The sequence below is a fragment of the Typopeltis vanoorti genome, chromosome 18 (assembly GCF_054136105.1).
Source record: "Typopeltis vanoorti isolate ZY-2024b chromosome 18, IOZ_Tvanoo_1.0, whole genome shotgun sequence".
Classification (NCBI taxonomy): Eukaryota; Metazoa; Arthropoda; class Arachnida; order Uropygi; family Thelyphonidae; genus Typopeltis; species Typopeltis vanoorti.
Genome location: NC_143566.1, coordinates 85,212,199 through 85,231,369, shown reverse-complemented (window position 1 = coordinate 85,231,369; position 19,171 = coordinate 85,212,199). Strand labels below are relative to the sequence as shown.

General features: G+C 38.6%; 1 non-coding gene across 1 annotated transcript; it reads left to right on the top strand.

Moving 5' to 3' along the window:
* Window positions 1-18,876: 18,876 nt before the first annotated feature.
* On the top strand, window positions 18,877-18,948 carry TRNAW-CCA (transfer RNA tryptophan (anticodon CCA)). The gene has a single exon. It is a non-coding gene; the product is annotated as a tRNA-Trp (tRNA).
* Window positions 18,949-19,171: the final 223 nt, after the last annotated feature.

The window sequence follows — 19,171 nt, the reverse complement described above, 5'->3', positions numbered from 1 at the left end:
GTTTAAAAATGTTTACTATGAAAATAGAATATGTTAACCTATTATATGAGTAGTCATAGCAACAGTGAAATCGACATCAAATAAACTGTCGATTATGGAAATTTTAGTATTGTTGGAAAATTATTAAGTAGTCATACAACATTGAAATCGACGTAAAATAGACTGTCGATTATGGAAATTTCAGTATAGAAAATTATGTAAGTAACCATAGCAACATTGAAATTGACGTAAAATAGACTGTTGATTATGGAAATTTCAGTATTGTTGAAAAATTATGTGAGTAATCATAGCAACATTGAAATCGACGTAAAATAGACTATCAATTATGGAAATTTTAGTATTGTTGAAAAATTATGTAAGTAACCATAGCAACATTGAAATTGACGTAAAATAGACTGTTGATTATGGAAATTTTAGTATTGTTGGAAAATTATTAAGTAGTCATAGCAACATTGAAATCGACGTAAAATGGACTGTCGATTATGGAAATTTAGTATTGTTGGAAAATTATTAAGTAGTCATAGCAACATTGAAATCGACGCAAAATAGACTGTCGATTATGGAAATTTCAGTATTGTTGAAAAATTATGTAAGTAACCATAGCAACATTGAAATTGACGTAAAATAGACTGTTGATTATGGAAATTTTAGTATTGTTGGAAAATTATTAAGTAGTCATAGCAACATTGAAATCGACGTAAAATGGACTGTCGATTATGGAAATTTAGTATTGTTGGAAAATTATGTAAGTAGTCATAGCAACATTGGAATTGACTTAGAATATGTCACAAAATAAATCACTAAATACCGTAAAGATATTGAGAAACATATTCAAAATATGTCCTTACATTTCTCTCTGCTTTTCACTACAAGCTATCTACAACTAACAGTATAAAGACAGGTCACGTGATTTATGTATGTCACAGTGAAGTTTTTCCTAACCAACGAAAACTTTTAATTGCCTTGCCAATTTTGAAGCAATCGAATGAAAAAAAAAAAATCAACAAAAGTCCCTTTTGTCTTTCTACCTATCTGTCTATCTATCTTTCGCTCTCTTTTTGTTTCTCTCTGAGGATCTTGCTTTTAGGAATGAACTCTTACTTTCATCTCGGAGCAACTGCGTCCGTACTTGCTGCATGCTGTTTGCCGTGACGTGTGTAACAATTGTTTTTCCTCGGCTGCTATTCGCGGGTGTCGTTTTGCGAGCCATAGTAGACTTCAGCCCAGTGCTTGGGGAATTAACGAGGGAACAATGTTCTTCACTTGTGCCTGCCAGACAAATTGAATTTTATGTCAACAACGCGAACTAGCCATGTTTTTTTATTCGATGCTTCACTCCAACATCTTTTTCCACGGAAAAAGGAAGAAGCAAACAAGGCAAAATGTAGACGAACAAGATAAGCTTGTAATGATGATAGCCTAACTATATCCAACGCCCCCCCCTCTCCAAATTCTTATTGCTCCAAAGATGTCGCTATTTATTTGTATTTGCTGAAGATGCTCTGTTTATGTACTTTAAGAGCGAAATGTTGGTACAAATATAATCTGTAGTCTTTTGCAAATCAACTCGTAACAACTGTCAAATGCTGATGTTTTTTTTTTTATTCGTGACTCTGATATGTTGGATATTATACCGTGCTGGGTGTGAATGGCTCGCAGTCTGACACTGCACTTTGTTCTAATCCACATCGTGACAATGCATTGCATTTGGGGAAAATATAATGCGTTCTAGCAAACGTGTTTTTATGATCAAAATAGATTCGCGTGCAGTAGGCGTGGCTTTGAACACAATTGTCAATTTCAACAGTAAAAGAACTGCTTGAAATTTTGGGTTTATTTTCATGTTAGGTAAGAATCGGTGTACCTGGCAAAAACTATCCATTTGAGAAACTGTGCTTAGGACACACTTTATTTTATTCGTGTGGGGGTCCACCCGTTCCTCGACTGTCCCCTTAGGACTGGTTAACTATGAGTTTCCGGGAAGAAAAAACCCTCTTTCTCCGTATGAGACTGGCCAACTCGCCTTTAATCGAAAGTGACCAAATCAAGGTTTCTCACGTCATGGACGGGAATCGAACCCAGGTATTTCCGACCAAAGGGTTTTGTCTATACCGACTGAGCTACGGAGGTTCTAAAGTAGGACTATTAAACTTTGAGACAGAAAAATCTGCACTGTTTACAAATTTAGCTTTGTAAACCCTTGAGGGACAGCGGCGTTGCTAGAGCTTTTGCCGCCCCTCTCAATACACGCCAAAAAATATTATAAAAAGTCAAAACGACGTATAGGATAAGGTTCAAAGTGTCGCCCGGGAAGGACCGCCTTCCCCAGCTACGCCACTGTTGAGGGATACCTAAACAAAGACAGTTGTAAACAATGATTGCGAAAAAAAAAAGATTTTTCGCTTTTTTTTTATTTTATTATTTCTGATTCTTTTCTCAAAGTATTGACGTTTTCACAATTTACGTTTCCAAAAGACGTCGTTCGGATTCTCCCGTTTTTACGGCAAGAAGAATCTTTACGTAGGTTACGAATTTTTATTGGAGGTCGTACGGTTTTTTCCATTCCGAGAAATCCAATTTTTCTTCCCGCAAAAAACAGGCAAATGAGAACACACACACACACACACACACACACACACACACACACACACACACACACACACACACACACACACACACACACACACACACACACACACACACACACACACACAGAGGTTAGGTCTAGTGGCCTGTTACGGGTCATTCCAAGCCGTACCCGTCCCGAGGATAAGGTAACTAGCCCTATGCCTCCGGGTATTTCTTATGGCTGTAGCGTCGTGTGTTCACGAGACCCGTTTGCCTACTTGCGGGAGGAAAAAACCTCAGATAAACTGGGGAGAAAAACCCTGCTGTCCACGCCCAAGACGACTAACTTGGCTATGTCTGAGAAAGATCCTTAAGCTCCTTACGCCGGCGACGGGAATCGAACCCAGGACCATGGTTGCGAAGCGCATTGCTACTACAAGTATTTTAATCTAACCAATGTTTTAATGATCACTTTTAGAGTTATTTCCAGTGATTCATATTTGACCACCATTCAAAGGATACAGATTTAATCTTCGTTCTACGGATTATTTTTATCGTTATATTTAGAATGCGTGTCTTGGTCCGCGATTGTAATAAGTTGTTTACAACACTTATTTTTACAATCTTGAATAGAATTGTAAAGCAATCGTAAACATCTTGGTAGTTCAGTCGATTTCGGCGTTGGCCTCTGGATGGAAAAATCTCGGAAAGTGAGTTCACCGGTCTCGTGCAACAATGGAGTTCCTTAGAAAGTCGACTTTGTATCTCGCAAAATAGGGAAGCCTGTCAGAAGAACACACGCACATTGGAGACTACAAGAATAAAGCTTAACTACCCTATACTATCGGATCTATTTTTGTAAGCCTGAATTGTACGGCGCCTGGTGTGTGATTATCTAAGAATTAGATAACAGGGTAATTGGCAAGGGAGTTGGTGTCACATCGGGCGATGAAAATCATCTGCTGCCTAAAGACCATGCCATGATTTGAGCAAATAGTCTTTTTGGGGAGAGCAGCGATGGTAACCTAGTCGGGAAACCAGACTGGCCATTCATGTTATCATAACTATCACATTAACCACGTCGCCGGTCAATATGGATAAAATACATCACTCCTCTACACTTCATATCCATCGTATATTTCAATGTAATATCAATGGGTTTACAATTTTAATATGCACTTCGCATCCATGGTAACCTTCATGTATATACACGCCATGGCCGGTTGGGTGGTTAATATACATAAAATAGCACTTTTGCAATGAAGTTGATAGCTGGAGATGATCTGGTTTTTCCCTTGCAGTCGTTTCTGACCGTAGGTCACTTTGTAGGCATTGCCCACAAAGTATTCCCGATGAGATTTTTACAGGGTAGTTTACCATTGCTTTCCCCAACCCCCCAATTTTATCCGGGCTCGGGACCGGCATATGGCTGGGACGTATCCATGACTGTAATATATGTGTGTTCATGGGACCGGTTTGTCTGTTCTGAGGGACGAAAAACCTGAGTTTCCGGTTGAAAAAAACCTCCCTACCTCTGTATGAAACCAGCTCACTCACCTTTAGTCGAAAGAGGCAGATAAAGGCTCCTCACTGACGGGAATCGAACCCAGGTCTTTCCGACCAAAGTACCTTCGTCTATACTGACTGAGTTACGGAGGCTCGATAGCTGGATGATCCCATCATATGTCGACAATATCCATTGATGTAATATCTACGCAGATATTACAAAATATTTTAAAAAATGAGGTCACAGTACAGAAATCTATATTTTATAACTTGATAACTGTTACCATAACCAAGTTCGTTCTCAATTAGTTCTTTTTCATATTTAGAAAAATTCTAAAACAAAAAAGCCGGCAGATTTTTTTAAAGCCTTTTTTTTTTTTCATTTTTTCCACTGAAAAAATAAAGAAAAAATAGTTGTTTTTTGTTAAAAAGTTCTTTAAAAATTTATAAATAAATAATTTTTATCATGTAAACGTCGCCAGAATCGAATTTCAAAACAAATAAATTTGAAATGAATGAATAGAAGACATCTTCGGAGGTTGGGATGTTGTATCATCACTATCAGATGCATCTAAGCATCTGTTTCAGAGCTACCATAAAGAGCTCCGTTTATTTTTGATTTAAAAAAGTCTCTAGTGCTTGTTGGGAGCATCTTAAATCCGTTCTAAAGATCGGTGATATTTTATGAATATTTTAAAAGATTTCCATAATCTTCCATTTATTTTAATACTGGATCAGTCATACGAGACTGAAAGCACTTAGAGTTATTGGAAAAGAAGGTCGTATATATGACTGACGTATATTTCCCAATTCTGGATAAACGTTTTGCGTATCTGACCGACATCTGTTTTTACACAAATCACTGCTGCATTCCATACAATCTATATTGTATACGCACTGTAGGAAATGTTCGCAACACATTTCCTGCACTATTTACAGTTAACAGTTCGAGATAGTGCTGCCATCTGATGGTACATAAATTCATAAAAGAAATAACTAAGTAATATAGAAGTAAAAAATAAAAAAAAAATCAGTTGGAGATAGATAGAGAGAGAGAGAGAGAGAGAGAGAGAGAGACGGGAGAAGACATAAAGAAAAGTTCTAATGAGAAAAAAAATGGAGAGAACGACAAGAAAAAGAATTGACGAAATAAAAAAAAAGAAGAGAAAGAAAAAGGCAGAAAAGACAGATAGATGGATAAACAAAGAAAGAGAGATAACCCAATGTACTGTTCCTACGGAATAGTTTCCGGTAAGCGGCATAAATCTACTTATAGTTTCATCTGCTGTGACGGGGTATTGTCGGATACACCGTGATCATCGGTGGTTCTAACAGGTCTTTAAGTGCCTAAGACCTTCCACGTATTTTTGGATTTCGTAAATATAATTCTAGAATAAAGTGGTTAACCCTACTATAAGTATTCTTTGTATGTGAATCGAGTATGTTTTATTGACCAGTTTGTCTGATTGTGGGATGAAAAAAACCCGTATGAGGGCGGCTAACATACCTTCACTTAATTTGAACATCAAAATGAATTTTTATCGGTCAGCTTTGCTTTCTATGTAGCTTCACTTCTTCCAAAGGGCTGAGGACTGATAGGAAATAGTAAAAAAAAAAAAAAAAATAGAACAACAAATAATAACTGAATACGATGGTTTGGCTTACATCTTAAGGATAGATAGTCACTTCCGTGGCATAGATGATGGAACGAACGAATTTCGGCTGGAAAGACAGATTTAAATGCCATCAGTGATGAGAAAAATCCTCTTTTTTTTTTAAAAGAAACTTAAACAGGATATACTTTTGTAAGGAATATTTCTATGAACTTTCAAGTGAACTTTTTGAATGAATCTCAAAACTTTTAGTCATTACTTCAATCATCACTTGTGTTGATTGAAGTAACGGCCGAAAGTTTTGAACAGCGTATTCTACTGGTCGGTTTATCTGCTTTGCGGATGAAAAATCCGACTTTCAGGTAAAAAAAATCCTACGCCTCCGTATGAGACCGATTTACTCACCTTAAAATACAATATATTCTATATATTGTACAGAATTATGGCACAAGTCTATCTTAAAACTAGAATTACTCACCTTAAGATAAAACTCTTATCAAGATTCTTCTCATCTTAGGACTCTCCACCCAAAATGCATCATCGTAACTGACTGAGATTTGGAGGTTCAATCCATAGACGTGTCTTAGCTGCCTTGGGGATCATTCAAAACAACTCACTGTGGGGATCTGAGAAACTCATATTTTATACATTCTTTTTCCATTGAAAGTTCTTCACTTGTTTATACTATCAATTAAAAATGCTACGAAATTATATTCTTGGCATCTTTAATCCTTTCTCCAAGTATAAACAAACAATTAGCTTCTATTATACAAATAGCCCGGTCGTGAAGTGACTTCACGCACCAACTTTGTTTGCTTACACTTGGATAAAGGATTAAACCAAGAATAGAATTTCTTGGCGTCTTTAATGTATAGTATAACCAAGCGGGAAAAAATCCAAAATTCATTTCTAATCCAGAGTATTTTAATGATAAGGTGTGACACCTTTTGACTACTTGCATATGTAAAATATATGATTTATGCTTCAAGATGCTATGGCAATGCTGAAAAGTCCTTTTTAGGACTACCAGGGTAACAAATGGCAATGCTCTAGCCAATGAAGTTTTAACTGAGGTTCGGCTATTGCCGTTACCCAGCCATGACTAGAACTTTTTAGCTCAATAACACTCCATCCACACAGATTTTCTTCATTCAGATGACGGGATAAAGAGTCAGGGACTCAGTCCATCGCCCAGTTCCTTTAAGAACTAAGAACTATGAGAAAGAATTCGTCGGAAGTGGTGAGTGATGAATCAATCGACCGTGAGATGCGGTGATTGATTCATTCAATCCAATACCCTTGGACGGTAATGGATAGCAATGTGTAGCCAGTGAAGTTCTAACTGAGGCTCGGCTATTGCTGTTACCCTCCTGCCATGATCAGAGCTTTAATAGCTTAATAATATCTTATCCCTACACTGTCCTCTACAGATAACTGGGAAGATGAAAAGCATTCTTGCTTCTCCCCTTTAAGCCAATCCTTATAAAGATAACATGCTATGAAGATCATCAAAAATGATCTTGATGTTTTGGTTTGCGTTTAATGTGTGTCTAGAAGATCATGCAATTTTGAATCAGTGCTCTTACCAAAACAGTTCAGAGTCCTGCAGCAGTGCCGGTAAGGCTACAACTGCACGGTAAGCGTTTTTTTTTTTTTTTGTTTTTTTTAAGGTCCACATTGACAGATATGGAACAAACAAGACAGCGTGTGAAGAAGTATATCTAGAATTTATCAGATTGGGCGAGCAGCTCAACAAAAATTGGCCAGGAAAGGTGAAACTTTATGATACGTTTTCCCCCGGCAAGTGTCACAGACGTTGACGCCGAGATTATGGAAGATCAGTCAGAATCGGCAAACCCTACTACTTCTGATTTTCAAGAAGCCCGCCTACTTAAAAAGCGGAGAACAACAGATGAACCATACAAAGACAACATAATAGAACAACACGGTCAAGTTTCGGACACCACTGCTTCTCCCGGAGAAAAGGTGCCTCCGATTATATTACAAAGAAGCAGAGATGGGCAGCTTTAAGATCAACAATGTCCAACCTACGCATTGGCTATGTAAAGGCCAAAAATGTGGATGAAGGAATAAAGATATAACCTACAACGCTGATAGACTACAGGCGACTAACAAAAGATATGGACAATAGAGGTATACAATATCATACCTTTTCGCTCAGCCTCGGAGAAAAATTTAAAAGTGGTCCTCCGTGGCGTCTGTAAAGACATTGATACAGAAGATATAGTTGCTGATCTTAATTTACAGCATCTACCTCCAGTCATGGTCAGCAGAATGTACAGATCCAACAAATCTCCCATGCCGTTAGTCCTCGTAGAGATCCGTAACATATATAAAAATATCTACAACTTGAAAACAATCTGCGGGCTCATTGTCACACCAGAGCCACTCCGAAAAAGGTCATCGTCTAGGCAGTGCCATAGGTGTCAAAAGTTTGGTCATGCCCAGAAATTATGTAAAGCTGAATTTAAAATGTTTGAAATGCGGGGACAGCCACCCAACCAATATCTGCACAAAGCCGAAAGCAACCCCGGCTAAATGTGTCGACTGCGGTGGCGCCCATCCTGCCAACTACAAGGGATGCATTCAGCACTCAAAAAATATGAGTGCTGAATGCATCCCTTGGATGGAATCAGCTAAACAGTCCTCTTCCTCTAGTACAAGAACACCCAGAGGGCCCTGCACCGCAGCCAGAGGCTCAGCGTCCACAGTCAGAGCCCTTCAAAGATAGAGTGAACCAAAAGCAAACAAGACGTTACGCTGACGTGGCCCGTACAAACAAATCAGCACCTACAAACCTAACAGCTGTTATTACAGCCTCTCTAGCCAACATGCTACAAGACTTCAGCTTGTCAAACCCTTCAGCAACCTGCACCAAAAGATTTCTCCGTGAAACACAGGTCATCCTCACAGCGCTAACTTATGAATAGAAACAAACTTATTCCAGCCTCTTTGCAGATCATTGCATGGAATGCAAATAGCCTAAGAAACAAAATTCTGGAGCTTCAAGACTTCACTAACAGATATCAACCAGATATTACATTAATCAGTGAATCACATCTAAGACCTTCAGATAACCCTAAAATAAGGGGTTACCGCCTATACAGAAATGACAGATTGGTCTACAGAGATGGCGGCACTGCCATCTTCATTAAAAATTGCATCAAGCATAATTCTGTGAACAAACCTCCAACCACTAATCTTGATGATTAGTGGTTGGAGGGTTGTTCCTACCTGGAGACCACTAATCTCCAACAACCCTCCAACCACAAATCTGTCCACAAGCCTGGTCGTCTGCCTGAAGATATTATGAACTTGATCAGGGAAAAAAAAACTGAGCCAGGAAAAGATTTCGTAACACTCGTGCGCCACAAGATAAAACAAATCTAAACAGACTTACCGGGGCTGTGAGAGATGCACTCAAGGCTCGCAGAGACCATCTATGGGAAGAAAAGTTAGCCTCTATCTCAATCTCACCTACTGATCACTCTGTTTAGGGGATTACTAAAAAATATCTAAAACCAAAGGCAAATCTCTTCCCCCAGTACTCTCTGACCATGGCCTTGTACACACTGATGCGGACAAGGAGGCCATGGCAAGAAATTTGGAAGAGCAGTGCAAACCTGCATATGGAAATCTAGACTTCAATCACATATACAAAATTCACAGACACGTCAGACACTCACTCAAACTTCTTCATATCGGTACTGACCACATTGTACCCACATCTACCTGGTGAAATATATAATATTATTAAAACCTTAAAGAACAAAAAAGCTCCTGGACCAGAAGGCATTTCAAACAGGGTGATCAAGCTGTTGCCACGAAAAGCTGTAGTGCACCTGACCCTTACAATAAATGCAATCTTGCGATTTCACTATTTTCCTTCCACCTGGAAACTGGCTGATGTAATCCCTATACATAAGCCAGGCAAGGACCCACACCTACCGCAAAATTATCGTCCAATCAGTCTTATCTCCAATCTGGGTAAGGTTGCGGAGAAGGTTGCTCACCTAATTAAATGACCTAAACATCCTCCCCAAAGAACAGTTCAGTTTTCGGCAACACTATAGTACTACCCAGCAAATCCACAGAATTGTGGAATACATCTCCACCAGCTATAACTGGCGCCAGTGTACAGGAGCTGTTTTTCTAGACCTATCCAAAGCATTTGACAAAATGTGCCATTTCGGACTCCTACACAAACATATCTCAGCCGGTATCTCACTACAAATGGTTCATCTAATCCGTTCCTATCTTCAGAATAGATCAATACAAGTCAAAATCAATGGTTCTACCTCATCCCAGCGCCATATCTTCGCTGGAATGTCGCAGGGATCCCTATTAGCTCTATTGCTGTTTTCTATATACATGTCGGACATCCCGCACAATCATCATGGCCCTGTATGCGGACGATACAGGAATATTATCCAGATCTCTCCGACCACATTTCATTACCAGAAAGCTTCAAGAAAACCTTCTAAAGCTGGAGGGTTGGTTCTCCAAATGGAGATTGAAAGTCAACCCCCAAAAAAGCTCAGCCATTCTTTTCTCGAAAAGGCTAATATCTCCTGCAGGAAATGTGTTACTATTCAATACTAAAATTCCCTGGCAGACAGAAACAAAAATACGGGATGTAATTCTCGACAAAAAGCTAACTTTCAACCAATACACCAAGTCTGTGTGCGCAAAGGCATTTAAAGCCATCGCTCAGATCTATCCGCTAATTAATAGAAATAGCAAGCTAAGTAACAGAATCAAATTGCAGCTATACCAGATGACAATTCGTCTTATAATCACTTATGCTTCTCCAGCCTGGAGCCACACCTCTAATACTAACATCATCAAGATGCAACGAGTACAGAACAAGTGCTTGAGAATGATTCTGAACGCCCCGTGGTATGTTAGAAACAATCAACTTCATCGAGATACAAATATTCCCTATATTTTCTCTTTCCTACAATCTTTAGCATCTAAGTTCTTCCTAAAGACGTCCATACACCCCAACGATTTGATTCAGCAAGATGCAGCATACGAGGCAACGAACATATCAAGATTATGGAATGCAGGTAATGAGAATAGCTTCAAAGTATGCGAACTACAGACATTAGTAGACACCAAAAAGAGGAATGGTGACAGAGCTGTACAAACGTTTGAGAGGACATTATAGGATGTTGGTTGATAAAATGTTTCGTTATATGGAAAGTGTCTCCACACTGAAAGGACATAAGGAGAGGACAAGGAAGTGAAAGTTAAGTTTGTGGGAAGTTAAGGTAGAGGTAAGAGCTGGATTTTTCTCTCACAGAATCATGAGTGAGTGGAACGGTTTGAAGCAGCGAGTGCTAGAGAAAGTACGACAGCTGATGCGGGTGATATATGGCCTCCTCGATGAAACCTTGACTCCCTGGAGGACTGATAATATAATATGGAAGATTTTATCAACTTCTGAATTTTTTTTTTTACTGTTATAAACTCAAATTCACTACTGAAATAGAAAGAACAATAAACTCTCTTTACCAGAAGTGTTAATACACAATAATGATAACATAAAAGGACGTGGCCAGGGTAGCGTAGCGAAGGCGCCTACCGCAATATGGCAGAACGAGCACCCTTATTAAGCCGCACCGTGAGGCAGATTGCCTCTATGCTACACCCTGTCCACGGTACTGGGCGTGGCATATTACTTAATTCGTTTATTTTTTATTTTTTTTATGTGAATTTCAACTGATGATAGGATATAACACCAGAGCACATTAGTACTGCGGGCGAACTAAGTTTTTTTTTTTTTTGGGGGGGGGGGAATTATTTTGTATTTTTATTTATTTATTTGACATAGTCCGAAAATCCTGCTCTAGAAACCAACACGAACCCATTTCAAGCCACTTCAGGCCTGAAATGAGCGGGATGGTGGTCTCCCAATGGGGACGAGATTAATTTCCTACCTAAAAACAACGCCTTGGATCCATTCGCACGACGAGATTGAAAACCACAACCGGTTTGGTTTTGGAGAGCGAACCACTCAAACAACCAGATGGATCTTAAGCGCGACTTCAAAAGTCGCCTGATTATATGTCTTCAAATAGACATATCTTCTCCTGAAGACAGAATTCTTCGAAAGAAGTATTCTAATGTCTACCCACGTGACATGGCTTACACGAAACATCCAAGTCTTCGGAAGTAAAATCAGTGCCGCTTCCGTAACAGACCAACTTAATTCCTCTTCTATTGAAAATATCGTTATAAAAGTACTTCCCATTCTAGGCGAAGCTCGGTGTTATCCATTTAAAGAGCATCGTCGTCATCCACTACGGAGATAATACTTGGCTAGAAGCATTGAAATTCAGAGGAATGAACATCGTAGGGAAATTACAACAATTGATATCCAATTCCGGATATCAACGAATTATCCATTAATACTTTATTAATAATAGTACTGCATAGAAATAATACTTTTCCACTAATCTTCTAACGCGCTTAATTCCCGAAAGAGACATGGTCAACATAACTCTTCATTAACATTTTGAAATCAGCACGTAGTCGGTCTCCACCCGTGCTCCTGTTCATGACTACCAATGATTTTGAGGACTTCAGGAAGAGAGTACGACAGATAACTTCCGCCATCTAACATTTGTACATCTGTTCCCATTGCAGGCCTGGTTGGTTGAGTGATTAGTATATCCACTCTCCAGCCAAAAGGCTTCTTTCTTCACCATACATACTTGCAAAATACACACTCTGCAAAGATGAACTGGGACGCCATTGGAAAAGTAGACTCAACTCTCCTGCAATAGGAAAGGCTTTCATCCAGTAGTGGGGATTATACAGGATGATTACCATTACCATCACACCCTCACCTTCGTATGCGTGGGTCTTCGGTGTGTTGGTCTACTTGCTTGTGTCAAAGATAGATTTAACTGGAAAACCTGCCGTAAAAAAAGTGTACAAAAAGTTCCTTTAGTTGGCCACCAGATTCGAACTTGTAACGCTCTTTATTGTGCAGTTTCGTATTTAATTAAGGCGACGTTGACAGAATACCACATGGAAAACTATTACAAAAACTGGAGCAAATAGGAATGGATATTACTCGAGTAGTATGGATGAGGAGGGGGGGGCTGACACAAAGACGCCAGAGATTAGTATATGGTGGAGTGGAGTCTAGGAGAATGATGGTGACTAGTGGATTACCCCAGGGTTTGGTACTAGGGCCACTAGTGTTTAATTCGTATATCAATGACATAAGGAAAGATTTAATAAGGGATATTCAGTTGTTTGGTGGTGATGCAAAACTGAGGAGAGCAATAGTTGATCAAGATAATATAGATATCCTTGCAGGATGATTTAAATAAATTGGTGTTGTGGGCAAAGAATAACGACTGTCAATTTAATGTTGCAAAATGTAAAGTTTTTTTTGAAATTTAATGTTGCAAAATTTAAGGCCTTGGGTTGAAAAAGTTGCATACGATGTATCATATAGATGGGTACTGGATTGCAAGAAATTTATGAGGCTAGGGATTTGGGGATAATGGAGGACAAAGAGTTGAAGTTCATAAGTCATATTATAACAGTTGGTAAAATAGCTCAACGAATTAATTGAACGTTGAAAAACACAGTAACAAGCAAAGATTAGAAAGAAGTTATTATCCTTCTTTATAAGACTATGATTCAGCCACATCTTGACGACTGCGTACAGATTTGATCACCTGGGTTTCTTGGGAACCGGGAGGTGGTCAAGAGGATTCAGAGATGAGAGACAAGCTGGTGACAGGTCTCTGGAATGCTTCATATGAGGATAGGCTGAAGGTTGATAGGAGGAAAACAGGGGCATGATAGAAACGTTTATGCTCCCTTTTTTAAAGGGATTTTATAAAATTGATGCAAGTGAAATTTTTCAATATATAACAAAAGTCAGAGAACTAGGGGGCCATCCGTGGAAGTTGTGCAAGGGTGTCGTTAGTAAAGGGGGGTGCGGGACCAGATTTTTTTGCATGGAGAGTGATGAGTGAGTGGAATGCATTGCCAGAATTAGTTGCGAGTTCCCTGATGGTGAATGAATTCACGGAGAGGATTTGTGTGTATAATGGGTCTTCCATGATGAGTCTCCGGACTCCATGAAGATGCCGTAAATAATAATAATAACGAATGAGCCAGAGTTTAAAACACTTCTGCACAGCGGACTGCACTATTTTAAAGGATATGTTCTGTTATTGTTCGTATTTAAATCTTACACACGAATAAACCAATAAAGTGCATAGAACAACATTTTGAGCATCGCATGCTGGAGATCCAAGTGCCTTATTTCTATTTAGTCACGTGCTGTCTTCTGCTAATTCTAACGAAAATCAATCCTTGATACACGAAGTGAAGCGAGGAGCATCATCGATCTTATATAGATATTAGAATGATATCCAAAGAACGATCTTAAAATTCACGGAGATAATGCTAACCCACCCCTCTAAGTATCGGAATACGACAGCTACAACTTGTCAGGTTGTTGTTCAATCACAGTTCGCCTACGTCACAAACGCGATCACTCTCACGCGCTCAACCATGCCAAAAGATTCAGAACCGTTTCGAACAACGCCAGTCCTCTTTTATAGTCATGCAACTAATGCAAGTAGAACTTTTTAGGCTCCCCTACCCCCAATGATTCTCGAATTAGTCAGTCTTTGATGAAAGCAAGTTAAAATTCGTTCTCTGTAATCGAACTTGTAACGGTCTTTCTTTGTGGCAATCTCGCATTATGGAAAGGCAACTGTTCACCCGAAAAGCTACCCAAGCACTCCATTTTCTTAATTTTCTTTAAAATAAATAAATATATATCCTCAAAAAATTCTCAAATGGAGTAAGCTGATCAGTATTATTCAACCTTACTCTGGTGTCTATTTCGCGATTGACACAGGTTCAGTACATTTGTGCTGTGTGCTCGAAAAGTAAACGATGACGTTCCTAATCCTAATCAGTATTATTTGGTATGTGATCGTAAGTGTGATCTCGTCGATTTTTCTTAGTTGCAGTGTAAAAAACTAACAAGCCAATTTTTTTTAGGAAAACAAACCTAATTATCTGAGCTTAGATTTGAGTTAATTGGTTGAAAAAGAAATATATATATATATATATATATATATATAAACCAGAAAAATTAGACGGTGACAAAACAGCTAACAGCATGAAACTGATTCGTCAATATATATATTCAATATATCAACCCCATGGAGTTACAGTTAAACTTCTCGAAATAGAATTTTACCAGTAACAATATTTTAAAAAAATACAAACGTCATCTGGCTGTACTTTGACGTCATGATTGATGCAGAACAATTTGATGGTCGCTCCGAAAATATACATATGGAGTGTTGCGCTTTATTTAAAATAAGTTGTTACGAGAACTCACAGCTAAGAGAATCTGGTATGATTTTCGATGGAGTAGGCCGACATTTGCGCGTGCATGGTATGGCAAAAGATTTTGAGAGTAAAGAAAAAATATTTGAATGTAGGGAATTAAAGAGAGAGAGAGAGAGAGAGAGAGAGAGAGAATCAAATACAAACAAAAATCGAAATCTTTTCAATCAGTTGATAAGCAAAATACTAATGATCTCAGCAATGCTGTGTATCAAAAGCGCTAAAAAACATAGCAAACTACGCAACACGCTACAAAATCTTAAATATCTTCTTTTGTGGTTATAGTTTTAAAACCTACATGTGCTAAACTTCGATGGAATTTCTTCTGCTGACCCAACTTTATATATATATATAAGCTCTGTATTACTAAAATCTTGGTATTTCTAGCCTGGCTCCCACTGATGAGACCTCAGTATAGGTCGAAACCGGTCTGGGTAGTGGCCTCCTTGCCTTTAATACAAAACATCATACATCTCTTCCAGGAAATGGGCTTCGCATTAAGGGTAAATATTAAGATTAGTGATCAGAGCTTATTCTACTTTGACCATGAGTTGCCTTAGTCTTGCACTACGTGCGGGGTCAGCTAGACTTGCAACACTTGCAGACGCAAACTTGACTTGTTTGTCTGTTTGCTTACTTGGGAAATGGAGTAAAACCAGGTTTAAAATAGCTTGGTATCTTTAACATATATATATATATATATATATATACAGGGTGTTCGGGATAAATTTGACAGTTTCGTAAGGAAAAAGAAAATCTTCTTTGTATCTATTAAATTTAATGAATTGACAAAAAAACATTACAGGCAGAATTAATTACAATACTATCAACAAGATTTACTCAAAATAACCACCATTAGCATCGATCACAGCTTCAATTCTGCTTCGGAACCTCGAACAAGCTGATGCTACAGTCTCCCTGGGAAGGGCCGCAAAAACTGTTTTAATTTTATCCATTAACTGGGCTTTTGTATTACTGGAAGTGCGATTGGTGTCTTTTTCAACTGCGCCCCATACAAAATAATCCATGGGGTTAAGGTCTGGGGAGTTTGGAGGCCAAACATTTGGACTGCTGAAGTCGTAGAAATTTTCAGACAACCATTTTTGACTTTTCCCAGAGGTGTGGCAAGGGGCCGAATCCTGCTGCCATACATACGGCCTACCATTGGCTACCCTTGTTATCCAGGGCTTGACTACAGTTAGCAACTCCACGAACAAAGCCCGAATTCCAATGCCAGGGTTCTTCAACACCTGTTCCTGCAGATTTGCGAGGAATTCTGCTGTACGAACGCAATCAGATCGTCTGCTAGGGATCTTTCTTCTTGCTACATCCTCGTAGTCACCATTGCAAGTCTCTAGTTCATGCCTGGTTGTTTTTACTGTATTCAGGGAGCATTGGGCAGCAGTCGTAATATCCTTATTTTGATGGCGGGCACGAATCATCATGATACAAGTTATTCTCTTCCATGATTCAGGTGGGTTCCAGCTATCCATCCTTTCTGACATCTTGTATATGAATGAAGAAGGGTCCAAACTTTTAAATGAAGAGAAGTGTGTGTTAATACATGTAACTTACGGAAAAATATAATTAATTATAAATATGTCAAATTTATCCCGAACACCCTGTATATATATCGGGATTATACAATGTATGACAATACAGCAATCAATATACAATGCATAATAGCGCACTATACAAAAATATTGACAAGAGCAATATACAGAGGTAATAAAAGACATTTGTAGAGCCTCCGTAGCTCAATCGGTATACACGAAGCCCTTTGGTCGGAAAGACCTGGGTTCGATTCGCGTCCAAATCGTGAGGAATGTTTTCTCTTTCGAATAAAGGTGTTAGCCAGTCGCAGTGGGTTTTTTCACCCGGAAATGTGGGTTTTCGTCCCCCAGAACAGGCAAACTGGCCCGTGAACACACGCATCTACAGACATAGGACACACCAGGAAGCATAGGGCTAACCGCCTTATCCTCGAAACGATCGCGGCTGTGAAGTCCACAGCTAAAGAACTTCGATGGTTTGTGAAAGCCTAAGATAAGACAAAAGATGTGTATGCATATGTATTTGGAATTAAATATTTTAAGCCTAGTTTTCTGCAAAAAAACGTATCTTTTCTCATTGTTACGTACTGATCATCAGACTTTAGGAAGAGTAGTATCTGTAGATATGCAGTTGTCTAAGTGGAAGGATGTTTAATACGGTATATTTAGCGTTCACTGTAGTGTATCTATATTTAATGTTGGTTAAAATGCGTATAATTTTATTTTGTAAATAAAATTTACAAAATAAAATTATACGCATTAAATTATGCGTATTAGCATTAAATTATGCAAATATACATACGTGCATATTTACGTATTTTACTGTTTAGTAGGCATGTAAAGCCTTATTCAGTTAGGAAGAGAAACTTTTATTTATTTAATTTACTTATTTTTTTATTATTTTTATGGCTATTTAGCCTATTTGTGTTTAGAAGTGTTTTTTAATAATGTCATTGGCTTTTTACTGAAATTTTAGGGCATTACTGATGCTTTATATAGACAGATATATAAAGAATATATAGGACGAATATTTCGGACATACCTTTGTAGGCATCCTGGCGTCCCCATTCATCTGCTGTTAAACATCCTTCCACCAGATAAAGGTTCCTTGCGTCACTGACGGGAATCGAACCCAGGTCTTTCCGACCTGATAATACAGTACACATTTGTGATCGTTAATTTTATTTGTATTAAATATTGTATTGTATTGTATAATTTTGTTCACAAAATCCGTATGTCCGGGAGTGTTGGAGGACAAATAATTTCCTCCACTTGATATCTCACTTAAAGAAGGAGACGCTGATTTTTTTTTTTTTTTTTTAAGAAAAGAAAAAAAAAAGAACAATTATTTAAGTTGGGTCAGCAGAAGGAATTCCATCCTAGTTTAGTACACATAGCTTTCGCTGTCCAAGAGGTTATTTAACACCACCAAAGTAACCACAAAAGAAGGCACTTAAGATTTTGTAGCGTGTTGCGTACTTTGCTATGTTTAAGATGTTTTCGAGTCCTTTTGATATTCAGTATTCCCGAAATCATTAGTTTCGAAAGTTAATACTTGTTTACTAGTTAGAAAGTTACTAACCATTAAAAATATATATATAGATAGATATAGGGTGGTTCAAAATTCCACGTACAAACTTTGAGGGGAGGTAGAGAACATCAAAATCAACCATATTCACATAGGAAAGCATGACCGGAAACGCCACCGGAAGGTACTAACAGGGACACAAAGATACAGAAATAACACAAGGCAGTAAGTAGTGTAAAAAAAAAAAACTTTATTAGGCGTAACTGAACAGTTGAGTAGTAGTTGGGTACATAATATGGTAAACGAGGTGCATGTCTACCATCTCAGCGTTCGCAAAACGGCGCGTGTTCTTCGTACGACGTCGAAAGCTTGAACGAGGAAGCCCCAATTGCTCACTTGGAGCGCTGGTGAACAGCGCCACCTACCACTTTCGGGTGGCGTTTCCGGTGGAATTTTGAACCACCCTATATATATATATACACTAGGGGGGGGGGGGGGACTCCGCTCCCCTGGCGCCCAACCGCTCGAGTTCCGGGCTGGTAAGCCAGTAAGACAAAAAAAAAAAAAAAACGTGACATAAAAACGTTTCAAATTTCGGCTTATCTTTTTATATAGAATAGATATATTAAAATTTCTCCTTATCTGACGATTCCGAAAAATTCCCATTTGCAAAGCAATGATATGTAGCGGGCTGGTGGCGCAATGGTAGCGCGTCTGACTCCAGATCAGAAGGTTGCGTGTTCGAATCACGTCCGGCTCACTTTTTTTTTTTTTTTTTTGTTGTTTGTTTATTAATCGGCTTAAAATTCTCATATTTGTATAATTCTTACGTATATGACAGATTCGTCGCATAGTTTGGCATCTTACGTCTGTTAATAGGAAGCTTGGAATGGCTTACAAATAATATGCGTGGGACTCGTAGAGCAGCCAGTGTGCCCATGAATAGTAGTGACAACCTTACACGGGTGGGATTCTTATAAAAA